General features: G+C 38.6%; 1 long non-coding RNA gene across 2 annotated transcripts in view; it reads right to left on the reverse strand.

The window, feature by feature from the left end:
• Nucleotides 1-376: 376 nt before the first annotated feature.
• The window catches only part of LOC144264118 (uncharacterized), a 41,594-nt gene continuing 20,705 nt past the window's right edge, over nucleotides 377-21,265 (reverse strand). For both annotated transcript variants that reach the window (XR_013345953.1, XR_013345952.1), the window contains exons 5-6: nucleotides 8,641-8,727; nucleotides 377-7,365 (exon numbers count right to left, since the gene is read on the reverse strand). This is a non-coding gene — a long non-coding RNA (uncharacterized LOC144264118). The remainder of the gene's footprint in view (nucleotides 7,366-8,640; nucleotides 8,728-21,265) is intronic.

Raw genomic sequence — 21,265 nt, forward strand, 5'->3', positions numbered from 1 at the left:
GCACCCCTATTACACCCCTTTGCAGATGATGGATTATACAACTCCTTTTCACAGCCTCCTCAAAGTCTGGTTAAAGTACCTATTTAGGCCCATTTTAAAATAAAATGTAGGGAAATTATCTGTGCTTTTTACTAACAGTGAATAGTAGATGGGGCCCCTCAAAGAAAAAAATCATTGCGGGGCTCTCTGAAGATACCACTGAAATATTGCACAGAGTCCAGTGTGAGACTTGTTTACATTATAAACAATAGAGTATATTCACAGTGGTCCCATTCTATTATCTGTAACAGCTGGAAGCCCTTATCACTTGTCTGTTGAAAAACTGCAAAAATGCAAAGTTGATTTTTATCAATTTAAGTTTAATCACAGTAGGACACACTGAATCCAAAATATACATCCACAAACAGACTGAATCGATATAAATAAATAAGGTGTAAATTATGAGTTTAGCTAGTTCCTTCTAGTTTTTGTGTAGACAAGCCCTAAATTGTAAATTTCTTCCTTAAACATTAACAATTTTAAAATAATTTGCAGTTTGAGCTGTTGCTTGTTCTCTTAAATTCCTAATATAAGAACATTGGAAATGAACAGTGTGGATCCTCAAAAGCATATTAAAATAGGCTACTATTTGGTGGATATTATTTTAAAAAATTTCCAGCCCAGGGGAAGGGTGATATTTCAACATTTTGTTTTTAATCCTAAATTTGAGACCGGAAAAACAAACAAACAAAAACCCCAAACAGAATAGCAAAACTTTTTGCAGAGCAAAATGTTTTAATAATTTCTAACATGGGAATTTTTTTGAATATTTTGCTTCAGCATTCTGAAACAATGTTTTTGTTTTGAATCAGTTCAACATTATTCTATGTCTACTGAACTGCTGCAATGTTTCCTGAGTTCCAGTTTTTCATCTGGGCCAGAATCCCTGGCAAGACCTTGATGCAGCATGGTCATGGTGTAAGGATAAGGCCGTTTCCTGTATCCATATTGTAAGGCCTGAGGACTTTTTTCTGCAGCCATATTAGAAGAGCAGCAGCCATGAGCAAAGAAGCAGGAAGTCACATCCTCACATTTCATCTAAATTACATTATAATAATGTAATATTTGGCTGTTAAAAAGCGATCGTGTCCTAATAGTACCCACCATTACCAGATAAAGAAACAGATCTTAAGATGGTTAAGGAAAACTTTGTTTGATAGCATTCTGTCTGGCAAGAAATCTCTTATCAATAGTTGTAGTTGTGAAATCCCTACTTCTTTATGGTTATGTCTTTATGGTCCCCACTTCTCTATTGTTTATCTGTGTGGTCTGTCTGGTTTTTTGATTGTTTCTGTCTGTTGCATAGCTAATTTTGGTTGGTGTAAGTCAGCTATGGAGGTGGGGTATGATTGGTTAAAGAATTTTTACAATATGTTAGGACTGGTTTAGAAAATTGTTCAGTAATATTTCAGTAAAATGCTTGGTTAAGGTACAATTAAGCAAGACTCAAGTTTCACTGTATAAACTAGGGTCCAAAAGGAAGTTCTTTGGAACCAACTCCAGGACACAGCCCCAAGATCAGAGCTCCCAGGCCTCAGTACTTTGCCAATCATAACTGTGCAGAAGCTAGAGTCCCCAGATGACCTGAACCTGACTGGCCATCAGGAAAAGTTAATCTGCCTTATTGGGAGTGGTGAGCATTGTATGCTTAGTGTGTGCATTCTTTTTTTGGTGATTGTTAAATAAATAGAGATTAAGTAGGATATTACTTTGTAAGGCTCTTTCACTGGTAAAAGTCCCCATAAACCCACAGAAGATTAAGCCCTGAGTCCACAGGGAATGGGTGTTTGTCCGGATCCCACAGACAGGTAAAGTTTGATGCCTTTCACCTGGAGTCCTAGGAACTGGGAAAGAGTGAGGGTACCTAAATCAGCTGGGTTATGCCTTAAGTCCTAGGAACTAGGTAGCAGTGGGATGTCCTAGAATGTATGGTCAACAAATGTAGGGTAAAATTGGGTGCCTTAGAGTGTGTGTAACAAAGATAATTTTGTGCGGGTAAAATGGGACTCCCTAGTGGAGTGCAGCAAGGAGATTGTGGTACAACATGTGAGATGTAGTCCAGGCAGGGACTCATTCCTACCACACAACCAAGAGCAATTGCCACTCTTAAGCAGGGGGGCACCTTTCTCTTGAAATTGTTTTTTTAAAGTAAAATTGTACACCTATGGCACTGAAGAAATAGTCAAAAAATCATTTCATGTTTTCAGTTCCTTGCAATGAAATGCAAGATCAATTCTGTGGCTAGTTATCGGTAACTTTTCTATGGTATCTACTGTCTAGCAAGTGATTGGTGCTTTTGGCCCATCTTTAGTGTTCCCATAGGGATGCTTAGATTTGTTTTTGTTTTGAACAAAGAAAAGAAATCATTAAATGAATAACTATTCAGAAAACTTCCATATGTCAGGAGGAGAGAACTGGTCCCCTCACTATTTGGGTTCTTAATGGATATTATCCAGATAGTTGTAAATTGTCCAATTACTGTATAGTTTTCATTTGTTAATGCATGTCTCCAAGCAGATTTCACCTTGGTGGATGAGGAAAAAATAGTTAACTTTAAATAATTTGGGTGGGCTGGATTATTACATTACATAATGTAATATGCCAAAGTGAGGAAATGTAATTAATTTCCTGTAGGAAATTAAAACAATGAACACCTATTTTCAGATGAGAAAGATACTATCAGTTTACACTGATGAAAGATCACATTACATTTTACAGTTTTATGGCTACATAGTAAATTCAATTATACAGAAAAAGGCCTAGAAACATTGGACCATGCAATCAGACTTAAGCCATTGTACTGAATAGTATATTTTTGTCAAATATTTATCTAATTTTTTAAATGATTTTGAAAAATCCATATTGCATACTTTGGTCTGTTCATAAATGTTCTCTGTGTAAAGAGAGTCTGCAAAGACCTTTCTTAGCTTTAGATGTGCTTTAGTTTTTCCATTTGATGCAAGGTGAAAGTACTGTAACATTTCTGTTTATTCCCTTCATAATTATATACTCCAGACTTCAGTCAGGTTTTGTATTTGCTGCACACACACAAATCTCATTCATTTTCCCACTCAATCTCTGCAGTGGATCTTGAATTGAATGGCTTAGAGAAGCTAGCAAACAACCTTCTCAAATGACACCTGTTAGATGCTGGCACTCTGGATCCTTCTCAGTCAAGCTTGTTGCTTTGGTGTGTGACCTCCTGCTGTCCCTGACAAGTAAACTACATCTAAAATCCTCTTGCTGGACCTCTCAGTGGCATTTGATGCCATTGAGCACCTGATTGCCCAAGATGCTGCAGGGGTGAACAGAAACACCCTGTAATAGTTCAAGTTCTTCCTCCCAGGCCAAACCCTGAGAGTAGTTATGGGCAACAGTTACTCCAACTCCAAAGCCCTCTGCTGTAGAATTCCTCAAGGCTCAGTCCTCTCCCCACATATTTTTTTTCTACATCTACAGGATGCCCTTGTGAAAGGTATTATGGATTGGATCAATGAGCACACAATTGGCCATTAGGAAGTTTTGAGTTCTAATCCTTGCTCTGCCACTGACTAAATTAGTCCACAGATTGGGAATGCTCAATGCCCTAGCAGCAAAATATGCCTGCTCTGTCTTCAACTGGTCAGAAGTGTGAGCATCATCCTATCCAACAAAGTCCTGAGAAAGCATTTATGATACCTAGCTTTGATTATTGCAACTCATGTTTGATAATGAAGCCCCCGTGAAGGAAAAAGATCTAACTGTTTAAAAAAAAAAGTCTGCTTAGAAACATAGGTTTCTATGATCACCTTGGGCCTCACACTACACTGGCCCCTCCCCAATTAAGTAGAGGGTCCAGTTCAAGGTCTCTGTCCTGATTTTCAAGGTCCTGCATTGGAGTAGCTACTTGAAATATTGCTTCTTCCTCTGCAGTCATGACCTCATATGACAGTTGTTGTGTTCCACTGGAACAATAAACTTGTCGGATAACTGGGGGGAGGCTTGTGAATGCAGGAAACAGAACTTTCACAGGAGCTGGACCTAGACTATGGAACGTACTCCTACAAGACAAAACTGCGTCCTCAGAGCTAACCACTTTCAGAAGCAAACGCAAAATTCATTTCAGTAGTTTCTTGACATAGACACAAGCCTTGTGCTCAAACCAGGCATAAAGAAGCAAGCAAACCAAAAAGCTATAAAATAACCAAGCTATGTCTCCTACAGGCTGAGAATGATAAAATAGAGAGAAATTATTTACTTAGTACCTAGGTAGATATTTCTTTTTAGATGCCATCTTTTAGATCAGATGTAAAACTGAGGTCCTCAATATTCATCCTTAATAACTCAGTGGCACCTTATTTTTTAATAAGAGGTGGGTGTTAAAGTTCCTGGACAATTTGAGTAATAAAATTCTGAATACTTATATTCTATATGATTTCAACTGGAAATAATCACTAGCTACCCTAAATTGTTGTTTATGATCACTGTGCCCTGTTAGATGGCTGTGGCATCATCTCACAGGTTTTATGACGATGGTAGAGATTTTACATGTAAAATTCAGTTATTGGTCAGATTCTGACAGTATGTCTGAGTAACTCTTTTTAAGTCACCTGGATTTTTCAATGGCTTCATTGAAGTCAACTAGTGGAACTGTATTCAGAATCTGGGCCATGACTGAATTTCCAGACCCTTTTGCATGTGTCAGTTATGAAGTGCTGTACAGCACCCACATCTCTAGAGCTGGGACAATCTTGACAACTTTTAGAAGACGGATAAAGAGAGCCTAGATGCACTGGGAGAACCAGAGGATGAAATTACCCCCAAATAAGGCTCCAATTCAGCTGTCCTTACTGAGCTTCATAACCTGCTGAAATCATTGAGAGGTTTGCACTAGTAAAGCAAGAAGGATTGTGCAAAAATTTTAAATATGTTTAACAAAGTTTTTTCTTAATTTGAGTCCCCCTTCCCCACGTTGTGGGATGTAAAAATCTCAGAGATTGTAAAACCCTGGGACGAGAAAAGAGTAAGAGGCATATTTGGGCATCATCATTTAAAATGGTAAGGGAACGTAAGCATACACTCCACCAAAAATGATCACCATTACTATGAAATACCAAAAGTCAGGCCGTGTAATATGTATCAATCTTACATCTGTTAAATCGAAAAGTAAACAATGAAGAGCAGATTTTATGAAATTACTTCAAATTTATACCAGCATAACTGAGACCAAAATGTGACTCATAATTCCCACAGAAACCATAACTGAACCCTTTTGACACAAAACTAATCTTCCATTTATAAAATGAAATATTTATAAATCTCTCATCCAGAGGGATACCAAACTTTTACAAACTACTAAGTGATTTATAAAAATAAATTTATGACTTGATTAATAAGTCTTTAGTTCTGTGGAACAGTTTTGATCCTTTATACAGTCATTCATTTTCTTTTCAGACCACCATGTCTGAGAGTCCACATCAAAACAGAAATTGCTTAAACTGAATGTTAAGTTTATAGGAGCAATAGCAACACACCCCTCTCTCCATAAGAGAAATCTCATCAAAGCTAAGTAAAGAAGGGTGCAGGAGAAAAGTCCCTTTGAGCAAACACTAGTCTTAAACCTTTTCACCCTTCATAAGTCAAGTACATGCCCTCCGACCAATTTAATTCCTAATCCAAACAAAATTTACTGAATGGGAGGGGTCGTAGATGAGTGAATCACAAAACATCAGTATTTCAGTTCTTAGCTGTTTTCGGGTGGAAAAAAATGTTCCATTTACACACAAGGACCTTCAAAAGGGCAGAACTTGACCTGTAATGTTTTCCTAAGAGATGTACTGAGTTGCATTTTTGACACTTTTTTTTTTTTTTTGCCATTCATCTCTCAAACGATAGCACCAAATTAGAAGAAAAGCCTGTAGCCAGTTTTTGTGAAGTGTCTTCAGGTTTGTGCAATCTAACTGCAATAGAAGATACTTTTTAAACTAGCAAATAGTTACAATTAACTCTACTAAATGTCAACAAAGCCCTTGGTAGGGAAGATGCTGCTTTCGTCTTGTGTCCATCTTCACTCTGTTTACAGAAAACTGACGTGACATTTTTGTCTGTTTACAAAGCAGTGCACATGTTTATTCAGCAGTTATCTGGCAACAGATTTGTGTGTGTTGTTTCAAATTAGTTTTTCTTTTATTCCATGAAATGAGAACAGTTTGATTTTATTTAGGCCTTGGTTCCACTTGAGGTTGACTGATTTCAGAACTGCCCTGCTTTAGAAGAAGGGGAAAGTGTATATGTAATCTTTAGATCCCTTGTCATTTTCTTTCCCTCCTTCAACAGGTTGGAGAATTGTTAGCTGGTGCACAGTGAGCAAAAGGTTAACAGCTTACGTTCTTCTAATATTTGCACAAGTGTTCAGAGAGACAGAGACTTACAAGGTTGCTTGGGGACAGAGAAGGAAAGGCAGGATTTCACACCAGGGTCGTAAGCTTGTCCCAACCTAGGGTTGTTTTTAGTCATGCCACCTTTGCATATGTTAACTTGTTTATAATCGGATAATAATGCATTATTATTTAAAGAAAATTGCTGACTTGACTGCACCTGTATTTGTTTCTGCTGAGTCAGTCTATCAGATTACATCTGTTTCTCATTATCAAAAACATTGATGCTGATTTCCCCCATCAGCTTCTCTTATCCACTTGTGAAGTCTTCATTACCAATTATAAGTTTGTGATAGTACAATTCTTTCCATATAAACAGACCATGACAACATACACAGAAGGATTAGAATTTTTTTGAAGGATCAAATAAGAGAAAAATAAGTTATATAAGGAGAAAGCTCTATTCAAAACAAATTTTGAATGATTACATGTGGAATACAGAAAATTACTGGTTAAGGAAATTGCCCTTAAGATGAATGTTCTCTTCCTCAGGTTAGCACCGGTTTAAAAATCATTCTTTAAAGTAACTTTCTTTCGTTTCCTGCTCCGGAAAACAGACTGCTTTAGCCAGAGAGAACAAGCAGCTTTTTTCACTTATGCAGAGAGCGCTGACACTCCTCTTGAAATGAGACTTGATGGACTACGCTTTAAAAAAAAAAAATTAAGCCCTTTTAGAAGACATCCTTTGAGTTAAAAAATGAGAGCCAAGGATGGCACCCTTCAGACATACAGTACAGGTCCTCTGTTCTGATGCAAAAAAATAATCTAGAGATGAGCAATTTTTTTCATAGTTTACAGAATAGTTTGATCAAAAGATTACAATAAAAAGTAGCGTGTGTTCTGTGGTGGTGGTTTTGGTTGGTACTTTTGCAGGTGGATGGTGATCAATTGTTCTCCATATCCACTGAGGCTAGGATAAGAAGTAATCTGTTTAGTTTGTGTTATGGGAAATTTAGGTTAGATATTAGAAAAAAAATTCGAAGTGTAAAGATAGTTAACCGCTGGCATAAGTTACCCAAGGACAGTACTTAATTTCTGATGAAAGAGTTGCCAGGGCTCATGCAATTTTTTTTTTTAAACATTCAGAACTGATGCAGCAAGCAGAGGTTCCAGGTCTCTGAACGGACAACCCTAGAGATGCCAGGGCTCGGCCCTGGCACGCGCTGGCACAAATTAAGCACTACCTAGGGAGGTTGTGGAATCCACCCTATTGTTTTTTTCAGTTAGACAATTATCTGTTAGGGATGGCCTGGGAATACTTGGCCCTGCCTCAGTGCAGGGGATGGACTAGATGACGTCTTGAGGTCCCTCCCAGCCCTACATTTCTATAATTATGACGTTTTGCTGCTGCTAAAGTCATAATACTGGGCGTCAATTTATTATCATTGCCATGATGATCTGCTATAAAAATATTACATTTTGAAAAGCCATCCTTTAATTTTTACTGTAGTTTTAAAGTGGAAAAGGTCCAAGAATGTACAACTTTTTGGTTCTTTCAAAAGTTGTATACAACTGACAATCCATTGTGTATCTCGACACTTGTGACTAGGTAGTTACAAGTAGTTCTGATTTCAAAGATGGATCTGACCTGAAGATGTAAATTGGACAAATTATTTTAATGTCCAGGTTCAGAATAAAAATCTCAATTACTGCTTCATGTTCAAATAATTTCAGAACATTCTACTGTTTTTATCTGAAAGATTTACATTTTATACAATAATGATGTGGTGGTGTTTTTAGAATACTGTAGTATTTATATGATGTTATGATGCAACTCTTCAGATGTCGTTGACAAATTCTTGCAGAACTGTGAGGGGCTGAAAAGCTTTGGTGATTGACATTTGATTATTCAAGCGAGCAATGTTGTTTTCTTCAATAAAATATAAGGTAATGTGATTTCAACATTTTGATTCCTGGCTTTAGGCCTGGAATCAAATAATAAGCTAAGAAGGTGCCTGCAAATTTTACTTTTTTAATGAGGAATCTTTTAATCTCTGTATTTGATCACAGATTTTATGCTGCCCTGGTTTTAGTTTAATGATGCAATTAGATTAATCTAAAATATTCCTACATTATACTTGTTAGTAAAGTATAGCTCTGTTGGTAGGATTCCACTTTGTAAGCTAAGAGACCAGCTGGATTGAGCGAGGCTGTGAGCAGGCGCGGAGTCAACAGGGAGTAGTACCTTCGTAGGGACATTCTGGTAGTGCTGTGCTACTGAAGGTGCTTGCGAGAGTGTTCATCTGAAGGCCCTTCCTCTCATTTCCAGACACTATCCAGGTAGAAATGAAAGATTCCATGTCACTTTTTGACAAGATTAAAGGGTAACTTCTGCATTGGCTAACACTCCCTCCCCCAATAAAACAGCTTCTAGTGGTCTAGGTAGTTCATAAATCCAAAGAGTTTTAAGCTTAGAAAGGACCATTATGATTATCTAGTCTCCTGTATAATAGGACATACAATTTTTACGAGTGATTCCTGCTTTAAGCCCATAACTTTTGGTTGAGTTAAAGAGGTCTAATTTTGATTTAAAGTCTTCAATTGATGTAGAATTCACCACACTCCTAGGTAAGTTGTTCTAATGATTAATGACCTGCACTGGCTTTTTTTTTTTTTTTTTTTTTAAAAAAAGGGGGGGGGCGGGTTCCTTCTTTCTAGTCTGTCTAGCTTCACCTTCCAGGCATTAGATCTTCTTATATCTTTGTGTGCTAAATTAAAGAGCTCTCTGCTATCAGAAGTCGTCTTCCCACCTAGCTACATATAGACTATTACCAAGTAACTTAAACTTTTGGGTGTGAGCCATGGCTGAATATATAATGGTTCCTGCACTTGCTTACTGTTACTAGACTACCAGTTTGAGGCATAGAATTGCAAAGAACCATATTGCAGATGCTTGTGCTGGGTGAATCTGGTCCCTTGAAAAGTGCTATATAAAACCAAAGGCCAAGACTTTCAAAATGACTAGTGATTTTGGATGTCTCAATTTTTGTGTGGCCAATTCAAGACACCTCTTAAGGGGGCCTAATATTTCAGAAAGTGCTGAATACCCACCCTCTGAAAATCAGGCACTTCTAAGGTGTCTTAAGTTGGGCACCCAAAACAGAGACCTCCGAATCACTTAATTTCACAGCACAGAAAAAAACAGCCCAAATGTCATGTAAGGATACTTCTTACATGGTAACTAATGGAAATCTGTCTCTTAGTATGTATGGGAGGAATAACTACATGGTAAGTGGTGGTACTGTTCTATTCAAATATGTGTTGCCATACTTCTGTCTTCAACACTAGAGTGTTGATACTTTGGGATTTACTGCATGTAATTACTTTGGGATGTGCACAGTCCTTCCCCCACAAAAATATGTGGAGAGAAGCAAATTAAATCAAACTCAGCAGCTTTTCTTCACATCACTTGTATGATGCATTGCCTCCCTCTTGTCTGATGAGACTATCAGGAATGTGGAATGGATGGAAGTGGAAGCAGTAAAAAGATGCTGGTTCTCTAGGGTTTGGGGCAGGATTTACTATGAATCCCAGTTAGGCAAGAAGAGACTTTCCCCTCTCTAATCTATTCAGGCTCCAAATAAAATAAGGTCTGTTTCCTGATGTGCTGCCACTGGATGCTGGGCTGCCAACTATGCTCTGTGCGACAAGTTTGATCTTAGTTACATTGGTGTCACTGAAGTGTAAATCTAGACATGTGGCTCTATAGGGTTATGTAAATTGGAGGATGAATTAATGCTGCTCTCAGCAGCACTAACTAATCCCTGATTTGTGTGTGTGTGTGGATTTTATCCCTGATGGACTTTGCAAATGACTTTCTGTGTGATCTTGGGGAAGTAACTTAGCCTCTGTACCTGTTTCCCCATCCGTAAAAATGAATACTACTTACCCACCTTTGTAAAGTGCTTTAAGATCCTTGGATGAAAGGTGCTAAACATGGTGCGAGTTGCTATAGTATTTACCAAGTACAAAATCGTCCACATGTAAATAGAATAGTGACATCATACCAGCGGCATGTAGCCATTATTGCTGATACTGAACTACACCTTTTCAGTGCATTCTGTTGCAGCGTGGCAAAGGGCACATTATGGATTCTTTTGTGCGAAGCTGACAAAAATCCAGTTTGGATCCTCATGAGAGAGAACTTTTGGTGCAGAAAAATCTCTTCTCCTAGTGCTCTCTGAAGCATCAAAAGTGGTAAGATCCAGTGCTCTTTCAGCAGTCTCAAATGTGCTAAGGCTACAATTGAAAACTCAAACATAAATGGAGAACTGCAACTTTGTTCACTTTCACAAGACCAAATGTTGTAAATTTTGTCCAGCTAAAATGTAGACACAGGTTAGTTCACTGAAATATTGTTCAAGAACATTTTATCCTTTAAAAGAAATTTCTCTTGCATCACTGCCAACATCAGTGAGTGCTTGCTTTATTTGTGTATGAATCAGCAGCATCCAGAGGTTTGGCCAGTTTGTACATCTGACTTTTTTCCAACTAATTGCAATATTTTTCATTCATGAAAACTTTAAACTTTTCTTCGTTCCCCACTTTTCAGACTACAGAATAGCCAGCTCTTCCCTTCATGGATGTGAAATTTTGTAATTGCTATTTGCCTGTTATGTACAGATGTGGAGAACAGACCTGTAATTAAACGTGTTAGCTCCTGGCAAGCATATTCACAAGCATATCCTGGCAAGCTCCTAGCAAGCATATTTGTATCCCACAGATTTCTGCGTTCCATTTAGCACAGAGGTTTTCAAACTAAGGGGGCAATTTGAAAACCTCTGTGCTAAATGGAAGGCAGAAATCTGAGGGGGGCATATCGCCTCTGTCCTTCTGCCCCCTTTTTCCACCACTGTGGCGTCTGTGTGCCTTGGGCGGCTGCCCCTCTCATACCACCCTCGTTACAGCCTTGGTGGAGGAGTTCTGTTCCTTGCAGCAGCTATACACATGCAAAAAGATGACTTCCAGTTTGTGGAAATCAAGAAGAAAATCCCTTTCCATGACTCCTTCCTTTCTCCTTACCTTTATGGGGGAGCGGTTCTCCCTTCCGTCATGGGGCAGATGCAGTCTTTCAGTGAGTCTTGTCTGTCCTTCCTCCACAACATACATGCAGGAGTCATCTTGGGGAATGTTCTGCTTACCCTACCCAATGGCAGCACTGTTCTGGAGGGTGAGTAGGCAGTCCTTTCACAGCAAGGCAAACTTTTTATAGTACGCTAATTACTGCTGTGCATTTCAATTTCACCTCGGAGCCTTCAAATTTTCATTATGCACAAGGTAGCTGGGAAGCCCAAGATCAGGCGAGATTTGGGGATCATCGAGGAATAATATGGTCTCTAGGGAAGTAACAGCATAAAGACTGGGAGTGGATGTGTCATTACACAAAGTAAAACTATTTCCCCCATGTTTATTTCCCCCTCCCCATCCCCGTTCCTCACACGTTCTTGTCAACTGTTGGAAATGGCCCACCTTGATTATCACTACAAAAGGTTTCCCTTCATCCTCCCCTCCCCACCCTCCGCTCTCCTGCTGGTAATAGCTCACCTTACCTGATCACTCTTGTTACAGTGTGTATGGTAACACCCATTGTTTCATGTTCTCTGTGTATATAAATCTCCCCACTGTATTTTCCACTGCATGCATCCGATGAAGTGAGCTGTAGCTCACAAAAGCTTATGCTCAAATAAATTTGTTAGTGTCTAAGGTGTATTTGTTAGTGTATAAGTACTCCTTTTCTTTTTGCGGATACAGACTAACATGGCTGCTACTCTGAAACCTAGCATAAAGAAGAGTTCCTGCTAATAAAAGGTGAAGGTTGAGAGGTTACAGATTGCCTTAGACATGTGGTACCTCAGAAAGCGTTTGGTTTGAAGAATGGGTGACTGTTAAAGAGGTTTATTTAACCAACCCAGTTATCCTGTAGCTTATTGGAAGGAAATAAAAATATCCCAGGTCAGAATGAACTGTTATGAAAATCACCACTTTCACAGTGTTTTCTAAGTAGCAGAAAACAAATTAAGAAGAAATCAGTTCAGTGCAGCTACTGGACCCTTTTGCTCTTTTGGTCTGTCTTGTTGGAGGGAAACAAACAAAATAAAGCCCCTGACATTGCCATGATATTTTGAAACTTTGGGGCTCAGAAATGCAGGATTTGGCCCTTTGTGGTGATTCTTTGTTTTTAAAGTAGTTAAAACCATAGGAAAATGAGTTTAGCAGCTGTCAAAATTAGTACAACCCTGGAGAGTAATAAAAAAATAAAATAAAGTGGAAGTTGACACTTCAAAATAACATCCTTGGGATATGTGACAACACCCAATGTGTGTGTTTCCTGACGCACCAGGTACGTGTGGTAGCACTTGAGTATGGTAATCAAGTTAAAGAGAGACAAGCTGTGTAAGCTCCAAAACCATACAATCTTGAAAGAAGAGTAAATCTGTGTGGTATGGCGGGAGGTGGGAGAGAGGAGTGAGTGTGGTTCTGTCTGCCTGTCTGTCTGTCATTATTTAGAAAAATGTGTATTTCAGTTTGGACATACAAAAGGCACCTTTCACAGGTTGTATGCACTTTGACTATATTTATAGCTACTATGTAAGTGTGTGTATTCGGTTGTAGCCCTCCTGGTCCCAGGATATTAGAGAGACAAAGTGCATGAGGTAATATCTTTAATTGGAAGATTGAATAATGAAAAAAGAATGAAGTATTCTTCTCTCATTTACTTATACTGATGTACCTCCACTCACTTCATTGAAGTTACCCCTCATTTACACTGATATATTATTTGAGAGGAGAACAGGGTTCAGAGGGCAAGACTCTCTAGTACAAACTAGCCACATTATGCTGCAGAGGGCTGGAAAATGTCTAGATCTGACAGGCTGAGAGAACTCCAGTGTGATGGAACTCTGTTAGGTATGTTGGCTCTGCGCCGACATTTGCATGATCTCAACCTTGCTCCAATCAAAGGGTACGGTGGAGGTAGAGGTAGAGGGCATGTAGCTGGTATTCCCTAAAATATTTTTACCTATGCTAGAGCAAGAGCCAACACACAGCACAAATCTACTGTGGGAATGAGGGAGCCATAACAATCTCCTTATCAGGGAGCTGTCCCAAGTGGCATTCTGCTGCGCCAAGTAGAAACTCTGCATAGTAGAGAATCTGGGCCAGAGTGTCTAGGTACTTCAGGGAATCAAACGAGAATAACAGATCTCTGTTGATTTTGTATCTATTCATTAATGAAATGATGAAAACAATCATATGAATTTATAATAGCTGCTTGCAGAATTATCAGTTTTTCTCTGTTTCTCTAAACTAAACTAAAATCCAGGAAATAATAATTTCATATTTAAAATAATTTGTTCCAAAGAAGCAGTCTTTGAGATCCAAGTCTCTTTCATCCCAGAGTGTCTCTGCAGACATGGGGTACAGTACATGCAGTACAGTATCACCATTCATTCCTGTCCATTGTTTGTTCTTTCTTTAAACCCTGCCTGGTTATATTCCCAGGTATGATGTCCTGCCATCAAGTCGATGATCAGCCTTTAGGTCAGACTGACTTTGGTTGTGTTTGCATTATTTTATTTAGCATTCTATCTTCGGCTTATCTTCTGTAGTGTCTCCACCGTCCTAATCTTGTTGATTAAAGCCAATCCCATACTCTGACTTCACATCATTCTAATTTTTTCATCTGTCATTAAATCATTCCACTTTAAACCTGCCATCTTTTGAAGAACTCTCATCTCTACTGTCTACAGCCTTCTGATGTTTGTTTAATTTAAGGCCTCTGCTTCCAGACCGCAGACTGATACTGGTTTGAAAAATTTTAACTTTGGTACCAAATGTAATGTTCTTATCAGTCTATAATATTAGTCAATTTCTGTAAAGCACTCATAGCACATCTTTTAACCTCATTGTTGATGAAACTATCGGCATTGGTCAAGTTTACTACATATACATAAGATTCAATTTTTCAATGACTTTACTGATCCTATTTTCAATACTTTATCTATTGTCCCTTTTCCAAGATGCAACCACTTGGCATTTATTGTAAGTCCAAGTCAACTACACCAGTTTCCCAAGGTGGCAAGGAGTATCATCACTGATTCAAACATGTCTGCCAGTTGTAGAATGTCATCCGAAGAAGTGAAAGAGCTTAACTCTAGATCATCGAATATCCCTCCAATTTATCTAACATTCTAAATGTCCAGTTTAAGAACATGGTCTTAAGCCAGACTTTGACTTTAAACAGTTAATTAATTTTCCACCAATTTTTACAGCACTGCAGCAGTCTTCCTGCATAGCTTTTATAATTACAATTCTCTTATTTGGAACTGCATATGATTTTGCAACTTTGCATAATGTTTCCCACCAAACTGAATCCAAATGCTTTTGTGAAGTCAGTGAAATCCGTGAATATCTTTAATCCCCATTCTTGCTTTTTCGCATGAATATTTGGTCAATATAACTTTAGCCTGGTGTGAAGCCATACCGTTTCTCACCTACAACTTCCTCTAAAACCGGCCTTAATTTGTAGACAACTACTTTCATCATTATTTTCCCCAGTTCTGACAAATGTATAAGTCTAATTATTTGTTTGGATCAGCAGGATCTCCTTTCTTCAAGACTGGTGCAACTATTGCCTTTAGCCAATCATCTGGTACCTCTTCTTGCGTATTTTTTTCTAATATTTCCATAACACTTGTCCCGCCAGCTTTTAGCATCTCAATGCTTATATTGTCTATCCCTGCAGCTTTCCCACTTTTTAAGTGCTTCAGTGCAGTTTCTATTTCTTCTTCTGATGGTGGGTCAGTGCTGATATCCATTCAGCCTTGCAAGCTGCCCTGTCCATCTAGCATGTCTAAAACACTTGCATCTGGATGAACTGCAGGGTTCAGCATTTTGTCAAAACACTCCTTTCATATTTCCAATACTTATTTTATATTTGTCGGTTCACCAGTAGCCTTTTTTACCACTTGCATTGTTGGCTTGATTGTGTTTCCGTATGACTTACTTTCTTGATGCCTCCTCTAGTTGTTAAACCTCTTCTTTCCACATCTTTTGTTTGTCCAATCTTTATGATTTTCAGTGCTTTGCATAATGTTTTTACTTCTTCAGCTTCTCCAACTGTTTTGGCTTGTTTATGCTTCTGCTGGAATGTTCTTTGGCCAGATTTTCCTTGTTTGCTTATGTCTTCCAGTAATTTTCTTCACTTTGCGTTGTGTCAGTTCCTTGAATATTTCCCATCCAGTCTGTAGTGAGATTTCTTCATCATCATAAATTGGTTGGAGAATATTTCAGGCCATCCTCACCTTGCATGCCTTCCTCAAAGAACTGTCCTTATCAAGTTCAAATTTGGCTCCAGTTGCATTCATCTTTTTCTTGGACTTTAATAATAATCTTTCCAATTAGTAGTTCATGATTACTGCCACATTCAGCACTTCTATAAACTCAAACATCTAACAGTGACAGTCCAGCATTTTACTGATGATGATATGGTTAGTCTGATTTTTTTTTGTTTGACCATGTGGTGAGTTCCCTGTAATCTTGTGCATGTCTTTGTGAGGAAACCAAGTACCCCCAATAATCAGTTGTGAATCTCAGAGAAAGCTCTTTACCATCCGTACCACATTATCATTTGGCATCCTGATGCTGTGTAGTCCAACATCTATTCATTTGCTGACCATGTTTGTTACCAACCTTTGCATTCATATCATGATCAGGAATCTTGTCTACAGTGCTATCCAGCTGTGGATAAAAGCCATCCTAATCTTCCTTTTCTGCTGCGTTCTCTTCTATGCACCTCTCGATACATCACAGGAGATGACAATTATGCATACTTTATTGTAGGCAGTAGTAAACCTTGCTATGGCAATCTGTTCAGAAACTGGTTTCCAGCTGTTTGTTGAAGTAACATGTTGTCTTGGTCACTGCTACAGCAGCCTCAGTTCTATGCTTTGTTTGCCCACTTGAATGTCTGGAGTAGAGGAAAGTGTAATTTCAAACTGTCAGCTCTCCTGTACCCAGCCAATGTGACTCCTGTGTGGCAGCAATAGAAAGTTGTAACTGCCTTACTCCTTCTTATGAGCTCAGTCTGTCCTGGAGCAAATAGAATTCTAACATTCCAGTTCACAATATGTGTAGCTGTTATCCAAAATCTATGACCACTGCCATTTGTTAAGCCTGGGTCAAAATCCATATAAATCAATTTAGCTTACTGTATTGTTTGTATAACAAGTGAGTTTTGGATGAGACCCAAGTACGAGTCTTGAAATGTGGATATATATTCAAGGCTTTAATACTTTGTTTTCTAACTGATTCTTCCAGAAACTTCAAAATAGATCTAGTGCATGGAATTGATACTCTATAAGGAAAAGTACATCTCATACTCTATAAGGAAGGCCTAAACAGGATGATAGTAAGGGCCCCTTTGGTTATTTTCACTCTTTGGGGATGGAGATTTAAAATGATATTTGCCTTCGGTTTTCAGGTTGTCCTCTGGTTTATAGTTGGTTCTGTCACTGCCTTGCTTTCCTCATTGGTACTGAATATTTAACTTGAAATCCTCTAATTAAATATTGCACAATTAGTCCAAAGGCTTGTTTTTATGAAATATCTGTGTTTGTAAGACTAAACTGTGCTTTACTGTACAGAAGTATCTGAAATTTGCAGCAGCATCACAAATAAAATATTTAATCTTTTGATTGTATCCCTCTCCCTCACCCTTTTGTCTTCTAATTTGTAAGTTATTTGGGGTAGAGGACATATCTTCTGTATGTTTCTGTAAGACCTTGTACAGTGGGGCCCTGATCTGATAGGAGTCTCTTGGTGTGTGTCTCTTGGTCTCTGTGTGTGTGTGTGCGGGCATGCACGCATATGCACCGGTGTGAACTTAGTCATGTAACACATTTCAGTGTCTCAGTTTCATCATCTGTGAATAAAAAACACCACCTACCTCATCAGGAAGTTGTGAAGCTTAATCCATGCTAATGAAACACTGTCAAGTATTATGGATGAAAGGCATTGCAATTATATATATATATATATATATATATATATATATACACACATTTAAAAAAAAAGCATTTCAGAATGCTCTTTGGGTTTTCCAGAAACTACAGTAAGTGTTCCAAATAGGAAATGCACCCAATTCTTTGTGGGCTTTTCTGTTCAATTTTCTTTAATGTAAAGTACTGAGGGAGGTTCTACTTAATCTTATTTCCCAACCCCCACTTCACCACCTTATTTCAGACTCCATCCTGACCAAAACTCTGTCCAGAATCACCAGGATGACCTGATTCTGAGAGCTACATTAGGGTTTCAACAACATAGCTTTTAGTTCCTGCAGGTCCTGTTCTTTAATTGATTTGTTTACTTTTCTGCTGATGTAATGAGAATGTTGGAAGACTTCAGCTTCATATTTAATTGCAAATATTATGGGGCCACAGCAGTCAGCTAGGGAAATCTTGTAAATGGGCTCATTTGCCAGTGTGCATTTCTTGTGTACAACACACCATAGCTCTGGCTATTTCTTTTAAATTGTTTGTTTTTAGCATCACAGTTTAGGAGTAGGCAGCCCTGCAGAACTAACCAGAGGAAGGATGGTCCTTTGGTAACTGTGGACTGGGACTGAGGAGAGGTTTTCAGTGCCTGGTTCTACTACATGCTTTGTGACCTTGGGCAAGTCACTTTGTGCCTCACACTAGTGAGGAGTTACAATGACAAGAAGTTACCTTGAAGTCAACAATTCTGAAGTGGGAAAGAATTATTATTTACATTTTACAGATGGGGCCTGAGATACAGAGAGACTGAAGGCTACACTTTGATCCCCTTACTCACACTGGTCAGTGCGTGCTTGCATGAGTTGTCACACTAAATTCAAAATGCTTGCCGTCAACATTAGTACTCCTCTATAGCCCAGGAAGCTCTGAGAGAAATTCTTCCTTTCTGAGGCACAATGCCTCTGGATTCTCCAGGGGACACAGGCCTATGCCTACAAGCCACAATTGTGTGTCAATATTTATTTTTCAAAAGTAACCAAGCACAAGTAACATTCAATATAGTCTTCACTCCCCTAGAATGCTACCTACTGTAGAATTAATTTATTAAGAGACGAGAGAGACTACAGCAGATTGCCACCTTGAGAAATGTCAGATAATTGCTTCCAAACTGTTTGACTAATTAACTTAGATACCTATAGGCTTCTCCCACAACATTGCTCTCACTCGCTTCTCCCACAGCATTCCTCTCACTGTCAAAACAGGGAAAAACCCAGTATCTTCACTGGTTTCTGATTTTCTTTCTTTTTTTAAAGTTGAGGCAATTGGCATTGTAAATATTTTGAAAATGACACTTTCTCTGAGAAGATCTCTTTCAGCGTATGCAAGTAGATCCAGTTATGTCAATTTGTAACAAAGCCATCCATTTTCTCCTCATAAATGCTTACAATAACAGATCAGCATATTCAATTAATCTTGTTAAAATTAGCTCATAGCCAGTTATGAAAAATCTGTTTGTTGCAGCATCGATCAGCTATAAAATTATTTATTGTATGGTAAGAAATTTTTAAAGGGTGAGAGATGGAGTTTCTCAGGTGACCAGAGCACATATCTCTGTAATTGCTGAGCTGTTTACAACATATTCTATTTTTTTTAAAATAAGCGCATTAAGTATTGATGAAAGAAGCCAGGTAGAAAGCCTACTAGGTATAACATAGGCAGTGTGGTTGCTTCACTGCATTTAAGTGCCTCAACCCTGATGTGCATTAGCAATATCTACCGTAATTTAGTCTCTGTCACCATTCATCCCTAAGCCTCTGTTGAGACTTCCAGTTGTTATGCCAACTGTGCTGATGGGTTTTGTCAGGCAGACAACAATCTGAAAGGAACTGAACTATTATTGCCAACTAATTTCACATAGGCCACTGCCCAACCATGGGATGCTGACTTTTAGTCAATACACACATGGGTCTAATTCAAACCTGTTCCATATCTAATCACCCTTAAGAATTAAATCCTCCATAAATGCAGAATTTTCACTGTGTTGAATAGCTAAAGAAAGAGCCAACTAAGTAAGTATGCGTGTGTGAGAGAGAGAGAGGAAGAAGGAAAAAACAAAACAAAACCTCCTCCTTCCTAGTACTCAGGAGAGGGGAGAAGAAAAAAAACCAAGATTTCCCCCACCAGCTTGGAGTAGAGAGAGTAAACAGCATCTCGAACAATGTGTGTGGAAATTTCACTCTCTCAAAAGTAAATGGTAGGTGGGGAAACCAGACAGGTCGGGGGCTGGGGGACGCAGGAGAGAGAGTGCAGCCCCCACAGTCAGGAGAAGGGAGAATATTTACATCTCCAGGAGATTGAAGACAATTCCATCATAGCTTATTCTGGAAGAAAGGTATGTAAGTTGCATCGTTTGTATGGAGTGTCAAAGAGGTGATCCTAGTTCAGTCTTCATCTGAATAAAAGGTTGCAGTGGTTCCGTAATCCAATAAGGTTATTGGAATATGAACTGCTCAGTCTGTCCCATGATATTGAGGAAACGGATATCGTCAATGAGTTTAAGGGAAGGATGATGTATATAAAGACAGCTTTGGTTGTCAGAACATGGTGTGCCTATAGGAATCTTTTTTTCTCTAGCCACATTTTTATTACCTTTTTTTCTGTCAGAGGTGTTATGGAATATGTCTTGATAATTTGCTTTCTCCCCATTGTTTTGCTCAAGTTAAGTGCTATATCAAATTGGGAAAGAGGCGAGTAGAAAAACACTAGCAAAGTTTATTATAATCTTGGTGCAGTTTTAAACTGTATCATCATGACTTCTCTGAGCAACAGACTTTATTATTGTGTATGTCAGGCTAGCCAGGGTTTGGCTCTGAGATGTACTTTTGATTGGTTTAAATATGATCCTGTTATGTAGTGTTTAACTGGGATACCAGGTGTCTGCTATAGGGTTGGGAAATAGACAATGGATTCTTTTTAAACATTGTTTTAGCTAATATTTTATCTTGCATATGTGTCTAAATTTGGAGACAGCTGTGCTGAGGACAGAGCTGCTGAGAATTACGCTGACATCCTAGTTGGTTAAATCAAGGTTCTGATAGTTCAAGCTTCTCAGCTAACCTCAACTGCTGTGGTGGTACACAGGCAACAAGGCAGTCACTCGGGGACCCAAACCATGTAGGACGTTATAGCACATCAACATATTTTCATTCTACCCAGAAACAAACAGGAAGTTGCTGCAATTGTTGGAGAAAAAGTAATGTGGTCCCTGTGGTCAATATCCTTTTGATTCCTTGACTCAGAAGGATTAAGAAAATCTATCAACCTAAGAATTGGGTGAAACTGCTTTGGTTGCATTATTTCATGTTCTTGTCCCACTAATGGACAAAACTGAAAGGGTGAAATCCTGGCTCCATTGAAATCAATGGTAATTTCAACTGACTTCAATAGAACCATGATTTCACGCTAAGTGTTTGTCTGTCTTCTGAGTGTTTGAGATTTGTTCTTAATACCTTAGACTGTAAGATTTTGTTGACTGACTTTCAGTCTCTGACAAAGTTGTGTGGAGTTACTTATGAGTGGCTCTGTTCTCATTTTCTTGTTAAAAGCCAAAGGATAGTTGTAAACAATTTTCAGAGTAGCAGCTGTGTTAGTCTGTATCCGTAAAAAGAAAAGGAGACTTGTGGCACCTTAGAGACTAACAAATTTATTAGCGCATAAGCTTTCGTGAGCTACAGCTCACTTCATCGGATGCCTACAGTGGAAAATATAGTGGGGAGATTTTATATACACAGAGAACATGAAACAATGGGTGTTACCATA

The sequence above is a fragment of the Eretmochelys imbricata genome, chromosome 4 (assembly GCF_965152235.1).
Source record: "Eretmochelys imbricata isolate rEreImb1 chromosome 4, rEreImb1.hap1, whole genome shotgun sequence".
Taxonomy (NCBI): Eukaryota; Metazoa; Chordata; order Testudines; family Cheloniidae; genus Eretmochelys; species Eretmochelys imbricata.